The sequence below is a fragment of the Sesamum indicum genome, linkage group LG6, assembly GCF_026168435.1.
Source record: "Sesamum indicum cultivar Baizhima isolate 11 linkage group LG6, ASM2616843v1, whole genome shotgun sequence".
NCBI classification, from domain to species: Eukaryota; Viridiplantae; Streptophyta; class Magnoliopsida; order Lamiales; family Pedaliaceae; genus Sesamum; species Sesamum indicum.
In genome coordinates, this window is record NC_142662.1 from 20,910,281 (window position 1) to 20,921,734 (window position 11,454).

Here is an 11,454-nt window from a genome sequence, read left to right on the forward strand (position 1 = left end):
CAGATGCAGCTAAAGGACCCTCCTAGAAAAAGTTAACACCTCCTTATACAATTTCGCGAGAGAGGTAGTCAACCCTCGGGGTATGGTCTCACTTCCGTTGACGCTGGGTATTCGTAAGACTTGCTTACTAAATTTTTTAGTAGTGGATACTCCCTCAACCTACAACGTCATCTTGGGGAGGCCCACCCTTAATGCTTTTCAAGCCAAGTTTTGAAAACCCCTTCCCTGCAGAATTTGCGCCTCACGCGCGTTGACTACGATTTTGCTACGAAAGTATCTTTTTTTTTGACAATTTTGTCCTTCTTTCACATTTAATATATATAATATTATATATATTTATTAATAATAAAATATTATTTTATATAATAATTAATTTAATTATTTATATAATAAAATATTAATTTAATTAAAATATATATAAAAAAGGCTCGCGACCGCCGCCACTACTGAAGAGGAGGACGCGACACCCTCCTCACCCCTGGGTGACGACCGATGCCCAATGTAGCGAGGGTGACGGTCGTTGCCCATCATTTGCAAGGCAACACGGTTGCCCAGTGACCGTTATCACCCAAATGGGCGGTGAAGGGAGGGAAGGGGAGGGGGGAGGGAAGGGGGGGTTGGAGGCAAAAAGGGTGGGGGAGGGGGAGGGGGCAGGAAGATGGGGATGGGGATGGGGGTGGGGGTTGTATTTTAGTCATTGTTTTTTAAAAATTGGCTCAAATTGACCAGGGGGCGGTGTGATTATTTATTCATAACATAGGAGTAAGTTTTTATATTAAAAATTTCATAGGAGAATTTTTGATATTTTGATATATCATAGGGGGTCAATAAACTTCTATCTTTTTTTAGTGAGTTCGGAATCGATGAACATGTCGGAGAACCCAACCAAGTCCTAATTTAGCTTTATCATAGTTAATTACGAATGTGTATTGACAGACTGTGAACATGTAAGAAAATAAAAAAAAAATGTAAGTCACAAATTTACTAAGTCATCGATCAATTGTTTATACTACGATACCTATAAAGTATTATAAAATTATTATTTGTCATATTTATCTATTGAACCCCCCATTAGAAAAAAATATTTTATTAAGTTGGAAGTTTTTATTTTTTTATTTTTTAGGTTAAATTATATAAAATCTTCTTATATTTTAAAAATTCAGCTAAATAAAAATCTTCCTGCATTTAAGAAATAGGCAAAAACCCCTATCTGTTTTCTCAAATATAGCTCATGTGCACCTCTCCATTAAAATACACCTACAACCGTTAAATTTTTTACAAACTTACCATTATTGCCTTATTTATTATATATTACTTCATATTTTAATGATTGTTTGATTTTTTTTAGTGCCTAAAAAAACCGTAGTATCTAATCACTTCATCCCAACGATTAGATATTAAATTTATGAAAAATTAAGGGCCTATATTTAATAAATTTTAAATATATATTCTATATATTTATAAAAAGATAAAGTTATTATTTTTAAAATATAAAGTTAATAAAATTAACCTTGTATCCCCTCCTCGCCGCCCATCCCAATCTCCCCCCCTCTTGATTTTAATTTAATTTTTTTAATTTAAACTTCAAATTTAAATAATTTTTTATGCGTGCGATATCAGCATGGATCCAACAGATTTAGACTTCAAGTGATGGGCCTAGATCAAGCAACAGACTTCATAAAAAAAATTTTCAAAACAAAATGTTAACACTCGGATGCTCAAGTTTGTATTGAATTTAGAAAATAATGAATTTAAATAATAAAGTGTTTGAGAGTATGCAGCGTAATAATGAAAAATAGAAGTAAAAATTGCGGTAATGGTGCAGAATGGATGCGACTGAGGGATAGCTAAAGTTCAGCCGCTGAAGGTATCCCCCCACCTGGAGATAGAACCTCTATTTATAGAGGAGTGTCCCTCTTCATAAAAGAACTGAACGTGCTCTATAATTCTGGGATAAATTGATAGAGTTGGTTGAGATAAACCTTGATTAGTTCCTATCTTTTAGCAATCTACGGTTAGGATCGTTACTTCAGATGAGGAAGAGAATCCTGGGTTGAGGAGTAAATTCCTAGTTTGCAAGGAGTCTAGCTGACTCAAGAGTCCGAGCTCTTGAGGGAACCTCCCCTGACACACGCCATCTATGCTAGATAGATAGTACACGCGGTGGGTTCAAGTATGTGCCATGTGTGCTCTGAAGAGGGATGCATACATGGGTGATGGGTCTGTTATCAAGTATTTGGGCCATAATATTGGGCTATGCTAAGCAGGTCTCCTCCACCTGAGCTGCTGTATTTATGAAAGGGGGTCTTGGGTTTTATCACTTGTTCTCGGGCCGCACCCATCAACTAGTCCCCCTAGTTTAAGGAGGAGGGGCGCCCCCAACTCCTTCTTTGAGTAGGAGTCCTTGTCTTCTTTGATTGGAAGGGGGGATCCTGCTGCAAAGTGAGAAGGGATGCCTTGAAATGACTTCCTCTTTTATTTTCTCTTTTCCGCCTGCGAGTGTCTTCTTTGAGACCCGTGCTTGAGTACTACACCCTTAACTCCTTCACCACTTCTTTAAGCGGGTATTGTTGCCTTTCTTCTACTTCCTTCCTTTTCTTGAAGCATCAAGGGTTTCACCTCCAGAAATCAGTATCTTGCTCTTTTCTCCTTTGAAATTTTTGGGTGCTTTCCGTTCAAAAGCATGTCCTCCTCCGACGAGTCAGTTCGTTTTGGTGGTGAAACTTTTGCAGACTATTATCCCATAGAAGCCACCTCGGGAGAGATAAACAGTCTTCCACTCGGCTTTCCTCGTGGCTAAAGGAGGAGTCTCCGTCAAGTGGCTGTGGCAGCCTGTCGTCTCATAGATGAGGAAGATATGGATTATGAGTTAGCGGGGAAAGAAGGAGAAGGTTCTTCCCTTGGGGAGGAAGAGAGGGATATCTCCCCTTCGGCTCTGGAGTGGGGATCTTTTATCCTCACAACCTCAATGATAGAACCAACTGATACGGGAGTATCATGTTCCTCCTGCCTTCATCATCTACACTCCCTCTCCTAAGAGCCGTCCTCATCCTCCTCTTCCCAACTGTTTATGCTTTTTCTCGACACAATTAAGATCAGGTTTACGCTTCGCTATTCCTTCTTTCTACTTTGATGTCGCCCGTTTTTTTCGTGTTTCTTTGAATCAGTTGGTTTCCAACTCTTTCAAGCTTTTGGCCAGGTTTTTTATAAATTTATTTGCATTCATCAATTTTCTGTTACTGCTAGCATGTTTGCATAGTGCTACCATTTGAAAAAGGCGGAAAGAGGTTTTTCTTGTGTTTATTCCTCGTTCTAGTATTTCTTTCTTACCTGCTCCAAATCCCAGAAAAACTTAGAAGAGAAGTTTTTTCTTAGTTTTGCTCTCTAGCCCATGGTCATTCCTCGATCGCTGGATTCAGGAGGCTCTCCCCCTCCCCGCTTCAGGATAGGGAGAGAACCATTGCTTTGACTTCTTTGTTGGATATTTTAAATGAAAGCCCCTATGATTTTTGGTCCCTCATTGATGAAAGACTCGTGGACCATTTTGTCTTAAGTCCACGGGTGGAGCCCTTGGGGGACTCCTTGTGTATTTTTATTTTTCCTCATGTTTGTTGTTTTGCTTTATTTGTCTCAGGTTGTAATTCTGGTATTCTTCTCGAATCAGATAACATCATGTTTAGCAAGTTGATGTAGGATCATACTTCGAGGGCCTGAGCTAGAGGGACCCCTTCTTCTAGCGAGTCCAAACGAAAGCACACTACTTCTCCTACACTCGGTGTCACCTGAGGGGGTTCCTCCAAGAGAGCAAAGTTGTGTCCCTTTGGGGCTTCTCCTACTAGTTCTACAAAGTCGCCTTCAGGGTCTCCTCATCCGCCTACTCTTAAGGATGAAAGGGGCGTGTCTCTCGCTCCTGTTCTACTTGCCTGCATACTTGTCAGTCTTTGGACCAAGAGAGAAGAAGCAATACACTGTTGGTGTCTGAGCTTATGAGAGGAGTGCTATCTACAGGGGATAAGCATTTGTTGTCCTCCTTGTCAAAAGAGGAACTGGAAGGGATATCTCCTCCTATTTCTTCTTGTTAGGCTGTCTTCGTCTGTGAAGAGCTCTTCTCTCGTCCCCCACCTCTCAGAATGATGTACAAAGGCGGAAACTAGAGGAAAAGGTGGAACGCTTGGGGGCAGAGAACACCAAGCTTAGAGAGGACAAGAAGGAAGCAGTCACCCGTTATTAGCAATTGGAGAAGGACCTAAATAAGCTATAAAAAGAGGCACAAATCTATGAGGATGCCCTTAAGAAAGTTGTGTAGAAGGCCTCCCTCGAGTTTCCAGATATTGCTAACGGCCAACATTATTTGGAGGGCTATTGGGCCAGCCGCCTCGAGCAATTTAAGAAGTTTGAAGGATATCAAAGAGAAGTGGCTGGGATAGCTGACCTTATTTTGAATATGGCTTTGTGGCATGCAACGAGCTATTTAAAGCACACGAGTATCCTCCAGCTGGGGAAGAGCCTTCATTCTTTCACCTCGCGGCTGACATGGAAAATGCTCCAAATCCCTTCACCGATACTCCCACTCCTGTGGGTAGAGACCCCCCCTCGAATCATGTTTGCCTTCTTTCGCTTTTCCTAGTATTACCTCTCAGTTTTTGTTTATCCTGAGAAAGTACTTTTATTGAGTAAGACTTACACAACATATTGGGGGAGGTTGAAGTCGAAGTAAGGGGTCCCCTCCCTGAAGCAGCAATTGACTCTATAACGCGGGACATCTTAGGAGATAGAGCCTAGAAGCTAAAGGAAGGGGACTCCCCCGGGATATTGGCACCGGACCACTTGAAGCCTCCACTACTTGTACCCCTCTGACCGAAGAAGAGAAGAAAGAAGACTCCGCCTGTGGGGCAAAAAAAGAAAAGATGTGATTGGATCCCCCCCCCCCTTTAGAAGACATATTTTAATTTTCTTGCTTTGCTCTTTCCCCCTTGAGATAGGGGGATGAAATAATTTTATGAATGCTTTTTTTTTTCGGGCTCGACCACGCTTTTAGGCCCAATTTTTTTTGACGTGCTTGAATAGAATGACCTTTCGATTTTCTGCATTTGAGGATGTCTACTTTATATTCTGTCTAGATATGTCCTTGCTTGAGAATAATATGGAACTTAGGACGCTCTTTGAGGGAGAGGTAATATTCCAGAGTTTTTCCTGCATTTTCTTGAAACCAGGATTAAAAATTTTGATCACATGATAAATAGATGAGAGATGCATGAAAAATAAGAGCTATGTGGACTTATTTTTGCTGTCGGATGCCTGCTTATTCATTGTGAGGGTTTACTCCTAGGTATTGTTCAGTGCCTCGCCTTATCCTGTACATAAAATAGAAAATCATACCTTTAGTTAGGGGGATACCCTAATTGCAGTAGGATTAGCAGTTGACTACTAATGCCTGTTAATAAAGACGTCCTCTTGAGAGACTCTATTTAATTAAAAAAAGTATAATACAAAATTAAATTACGTATCTCTTCAATTATAATTACTAATAATTTGTCGCACACCTTTTGTATTTGCAAAATTGTATAATGTTATTTAAAATAAATTTTTTATTATTTATCCCTGTTAAAACTGTCTCTTGATTTTTGGAAAAAGTCGAGAGACCCCCCCATAATAATAGGAATAATCAAAAACTTCCTGTGAAAATTAAAGTATGAATTATCCCCATGTGATATAAAATAAAGCATATACTTGATTAAGGTTCAGTTCAATATGGATTAGAAATTTTTTGAGCGGGAGCTAATCAAGAGAAAGTTGTTAATAGATATATCTTTTATAACTATTTATTATTAAATATTCATTGATTGATATTCACAACGAGAACATATTTATAATTATATCAAATTTAAAAAAAAATAATTGTAATTTGCTGCGCGAATTTCCTCTACTTTCTTTTAAATACTCTGTTCTTCCTTAATTTCTTTCTACTTTTCACCCCTTTCTCCCAGAAATTCAAAGCAACAAAGCAAAGAAACTGTGCTGAATAGGTTTCACTCAGAGTTCGTTGTTCTTCACAGAAGCACATCCTTCTATATTTGGATGTTTTGGCTTCTCACAAACCCAAAACCCACTTCCAGGATGAAGTGTATGATTGCCAGAGACTTCATCAGCGATCGCTTATGGTTATGGCGTATCAAACCACAATCTCTTCAGAAATTCCCACCTGTTTCTCCTTTCTCATAATCACAGCAGATAAAAAACCGCAGAGAGTCGGAATATTAGCCTCGCCGTCACGCAAATCAAGTTCATATCCAAGGACTTCTTCTCTGCACTTCTCCAATCCAACTATTAATCCAGGTATGCATAAAACAAAACCAAAATCCCGAGAACCCTCTCTCCTTTTTGTTGCTCTCCGCCTCTCCTTTTCGAAATTAGAAACCCAATATGAGTATGCGACTGAATTCAATCTTGAGTAGCTTAGCGAGAAGTATCCCACATCGTAAATGCTAACCTTGTGGTGCTTTCTTATTAATTCATGGCCTGCTTGTATTGCTCGCTGAGCTCGGTAACGCGGGTTTGTAACCCAAGTGGGGGCATCAAGGTGACTGGATGTTGGGTCGATTCAGCTGGCTGGATTCCAGCGGCATAATTCTGGCCCGCCCTCTCCAAGTGGAGAGTTGGGCCATGGTGCTTGGGCGTAGGCCTGGGCTTCATGGCCCTTAGAGTGGAGGGCACCGCGTCAGGCTGGTTTCACAGAGCAGCGATCACCTCTCGCTCTCTATAGTGGAAGGATAACGAGTCGGCGCTGCTTGGATCCAATAGAGTCAGTTGGGTTGGCCCTAATTGGACAGTCATTTTTTTCCCAATTTTTTCCTCATCATGTTAGTTACTAAAAATATTTAAGCATTTTAGCTTCAATATTTGGTTCTCCTCATGTAGTGTCCAAGAAGGTAGTTCGCCTTGGGGGACCAACCATGGGATCCACCACCCTAAGAGGTAGCTTGGGCGCGAGAAGAACTGGAGTTGATTCTCCACCAATTGGAGTGAGGGAAGATCCTGCAACGGACCTATAGAGGTTGGTTGTTGCAAGAGGTTTCCACGGCCTTTTGATATATTCTGCGGCATGAGATAAGAGATCATTGTTTGAACTAGGCTTTATGGCCAGGGACTGGAAGAAGACCCCATCCAAGAGTCATTGGGAGAAAGCGCTGGCATTCACTTCTTGCATGGCAGAGGGCACCTCCAATGTCACAGCATTGAACCTCTGTAATTACTCCTTCAATAGCTTGTTGTCTTTTTTTCGTACCGCGAAAAGGCTGAGTCCCGTCTTTTAGAGCTTACGACTGTTGACAAACTGGGGCAAAAAGAGGGATTAAAATTTTTTAAAACTTTCTATCGCTCCCACAGGTAATTGATTGAACCGCTATTGTACGACCCTAGCGAAGGTGGTAATAAAGACGCGGTATTTAATTCCATATGTGTATCTGTGCAAAAGAGTTGCATTCTCAAAGCGTGAGAGATGCTCTTGAAGATCAGTTGTCCTGTCATATTCAGTGATAGAAGGAGTTTTTCAAATCAATAATAGTTGAAACAAATTTGGATAATAATATGTTTGGCTTAATTCAGATCATTTATGGTTCTAGATTTGTAGGTAATCACACTGAATTAAGACATGCTTGATTTCTTCGGATTGTAATTATTGAAAATGATGAGTTGCAAATTAGCAAGGGTGAGTCACAAAGCAGCATCATCATCACATCATATTCATTCAATCCAAAAGTACCCACATAAGAAAGCATTTGATGTGACATTTCGCCTTATTTTGGGATCATTTCTGTTTGTGCATCCCAACTTGCTAAAAGCAGCCAACTTGATGGAATTTTCTAGTTTATTTTGTTTAACGTTTTTTCCCGCTTGGATGCTCTGAGTTATATTTAGTCATGAGATTTATCTTTTTGAGTTCAGGGAGATGAACTTTATGTATAGTATGATTCATTGTTGTTTCTATATGATCCATTAGCTAGCCCACTGTTTTGCAATTCTCATTTCAGAGTCTAATCAATCCGGGTGTTGTAGTGTGCACTTTAGTTCCTAGCCATTGATGAATGCATCCGCTTTGAAATTGTTATGGTATTACCTTTGGTGCAGCTAACAAGTGAGGGTTGTAAATGTTAATTTATGTTGTACTTTTTTTTAGTGAAATTGTTGGATCATTGTATTGAAATTTTAATTAGTAATTAAGTAATTGTTAAGTCAAAAGTGTAGTTAGAAGTAGAACAAAGGGGCAACATGATTAAGGTGGCAATCAATTACTCAATTCTTTGTGAACTGACAAGTGACAGCTACTTGAGATTGTATATTTATTTATTTATTTATTTATATTGAATTTCATGATTATGTTGTTATCTCAATAAATTAAAAAATGGATCGATTTAATCAATATTAATATAACTAAAAATAATAAATTAAAGGAATAATTACACCTCCCTCTCCTAAAATTTGGTGTAATTATATGTAGCTACTTCCATTTATAATTTGGTACATTTACAGAATTTCTTTTCAGTGTCAAAATAGCAAAAAGTGAATCCTCTCGTCCTAATTTTGGAATCTGAGGTAAGTTAGCATACAACTTACTGACCTCATGGGCTGCTCTGATTTCTCTATGATTTTTCTTCGCACTTCTGTTTTTGATTTTTATTGCTGCTATGAATTTGTATTAGAGTGCTCCTTAGGCTACATTCTCTGACCTGCAAAAATAAATGTAAAAGTCAGCTCTGAACAAAAATCACATTAGAACTTTTGGAGCAGTTGTCTTCACAGATGAAAAAACAGAAAGTAATTTGTCAAGAATATGGCAAAACAGGCCATTTAAAGAATACATGTTTTGAGATATATGGCTTCCCCAATTGGTATAAGGCTTTAATGGAAAAGAAGAAAGGATCAACAAATAATGGTTAAGCTTACAACACTAATTTGAGTGATAGACAAACACTCAGTATTGGTGGAAATGGTAGGCATCAAGCTGCAGCAGCTAAAGACTCAAGAATTTTGGTAGACAAAAGGGACGCATGGACAAACGAAATCTATTTTGTGAGCATTGTAATAGATCTGGACACAACAAAAAAACCTGGCAGCAAATTTAGTTAATTTTGACTAATATGGGACTTTTTATTATATAGAAACAAATCTCGAGAGTAGTAGATGTAATTTCTCAAATCACAGGGGATTTACGTGTAATTACATTAAATCATAAAAAGTTTACATATAATTATATCAAACTTTATGAGAAGGGAGTATAATATGTCATGTCCTCCATCTTAGAACCGATGCGTGTAAATTTCTCTGGAACCCCGGCTACAAGTTGACAATCATTAGCTCTTTGACTGACTGAACCTTGGGGGATTCCCCCTCATTTTCTTTGTCTTCTGTAGCGTCCTTCTCTCGCTTGCTTGGGGGCACCTCCTTGATTGAGAATGAGCATTAAGCCACAAACAGAGAAAGAAAGAGAGAACAACATGCATACAAGTACTGCACGTGACTGAGATTGCCAATGGATGCTGGAATTGGACCCGTCAAATAATTTACGCCTAAATTCCTGCAAATAAAAAAAGATAAGAGGAAAGATAGTTACTTTTATAGTATACAGTACACACCTTTCTCATTAACAATATGATATGCCTGAACAAAAACTGATGTGCAGTTGAGTATTTGGAAATTTCATTCCACGAGGAAGTTATGGATTATGCAGACGAAGTAGACGAGGATATGTTTTTTGCTGGTAGAATATTGGAAGATTCTGAGTTCGATGAGGATGAGGATGAGGATGAGGATGACAATTTGGTCAGTTCAATGTACACATCATAGTCATTAATATAATTATTAAGGTTTAACTCTACCGCATTATGTTTTCTTGTTGGTTTTCGTTATTGGTGATGTAAATCAACTGAAATGTGGTTAGGACGATAAGTTTGTGGATGCTCATGCACACCACTTAAATTGATGAATTTTTGAGAAGTAAATCTTAAAATTAGGGTGTTGGCAATTGCTTTATTTGAAGACACAAACTGGTTATCTATGGCCTTCAGCAACTTATGGCATTATCATGCTAGTTAACTGCCCTTGAATACTAGCTGAGATTTTTAGTCTTTATGAACATCACACTGAGGCCATTAGATTGCTCCCACTTTACAAAAAGACCAACCTCATCTGGTTGGCTAGTTTCAATAATGAGAGTCGGTTCACTTTTCTTATAGCATAATTAATATTCATCCAGCCTAAATGAAGAAGAATTCTCTCCTTCACAATTTATAATTGTCATATCTTAATTCAAAAATATCACACTTCGTATTAGATAAATCCATAGGTTGAAAGATGCAACACAATATACATGCTCATCTCACAAAATAGATACAACAAATTTAATCATGTCTTACCAATGTAAAATATGTGATAAATAAATCAATAAAAATTACCTGTGTGCTAAATTTTTAACTCAATGGTCCTTATGCCTTTATGATAAAAGTTACGTTCCAATTCGCTATGGATAAATCACGAAATATAACAGAATATTTCATCATGATTGATCACACAAGTCAACAAGATTCCTGTGTAATGATCTTATTGCACCGGATATGACTAATATAATTAATGCCCTTTTATTGTATATGTAATCATGAATCCTCAAAATATAAGCATAAATTAAAAATGATTGTGGCTAGTCTTTAATTAATGAAAATGCAGGTAACAAGACATTAAACTCCATGAATCAATAATTTGATTCAAATACTCATGACAATTATGTGTACAATAAATTCCATAATACATGCATTTTGAAGCACGATATATATATATATATATATGACTGACTTGAATGTTAAAATTTATACATAGAACTTTCAATTCCCAAGAAACCAACATCATGCTCAAATCAAGGCAAAGATAAAAACATGCTCTCATACCAAATATAAGGATACTAAATAGACTGTAGGAAATAAGATGGTCGAATCATAAATCCATCTAAATACCAACACAATCCAACATAATTATTGTCAAAATTTATATCTAATATATATGTATTAATCACATCATATATATGTTAGATTATTGAGTGTGAAAGCAAAATACTTAAGGATTCTTACCTCCAACTGTTGATTCAAATGCAAGTCTTTAAAGAAAATCGAAAGACTGCAGAAAAGTTGATGTTGGATTCTTCTTAAATCTGGTGCAATCAAATCAATGATGTGTCTTCTTACTATTAATGAATATCAGGGGACTCAAGCCTTTAAATCAAATTTTTAAAGAAAAACTCCAACAAAAACCCAATATCTTTCATACATTTTTTTATAAAACATGTCTCGTGTATTTTTATATGACGGTTCCAAAAGTTACTGAAGTTGGATAGTGGACTACATTAGAAAAACCGTCATGCAGAGATAAGCCATGGGCACGACTTAAGTCGTGCACGCTTCTGCAGTG

General features: G+C 37.8%; 1 long non-coding RNA gene and 1 other non-coding gene across 2 annotated transcripts; both read left to right on the plus strand.

The window, feature by feature from the left end:
• Positions 1 to 5,917: 5,917 nt before the first annotated feature.
• On the plus strand, positions 5,918 to 7,452 carry LOC110012123 (uncharacterized). The gene is made up of 2 exons (XR_002287255.2): positions 5,918 to 6,336; positions 6,919 to 7,452. It is a non-coding gene; the product is annotated as an uncharacterized LOC110012123 (long non-coding RNA).
• On the plus strand, positions 6,535 to 6,838 carry LOC148787901 (signal recognition particle RNA). Its single transcript, XR_016066278.1, has one exon.
• Positions 7,453 to 11,454: the final 4,002 nt, after the last annotated feature.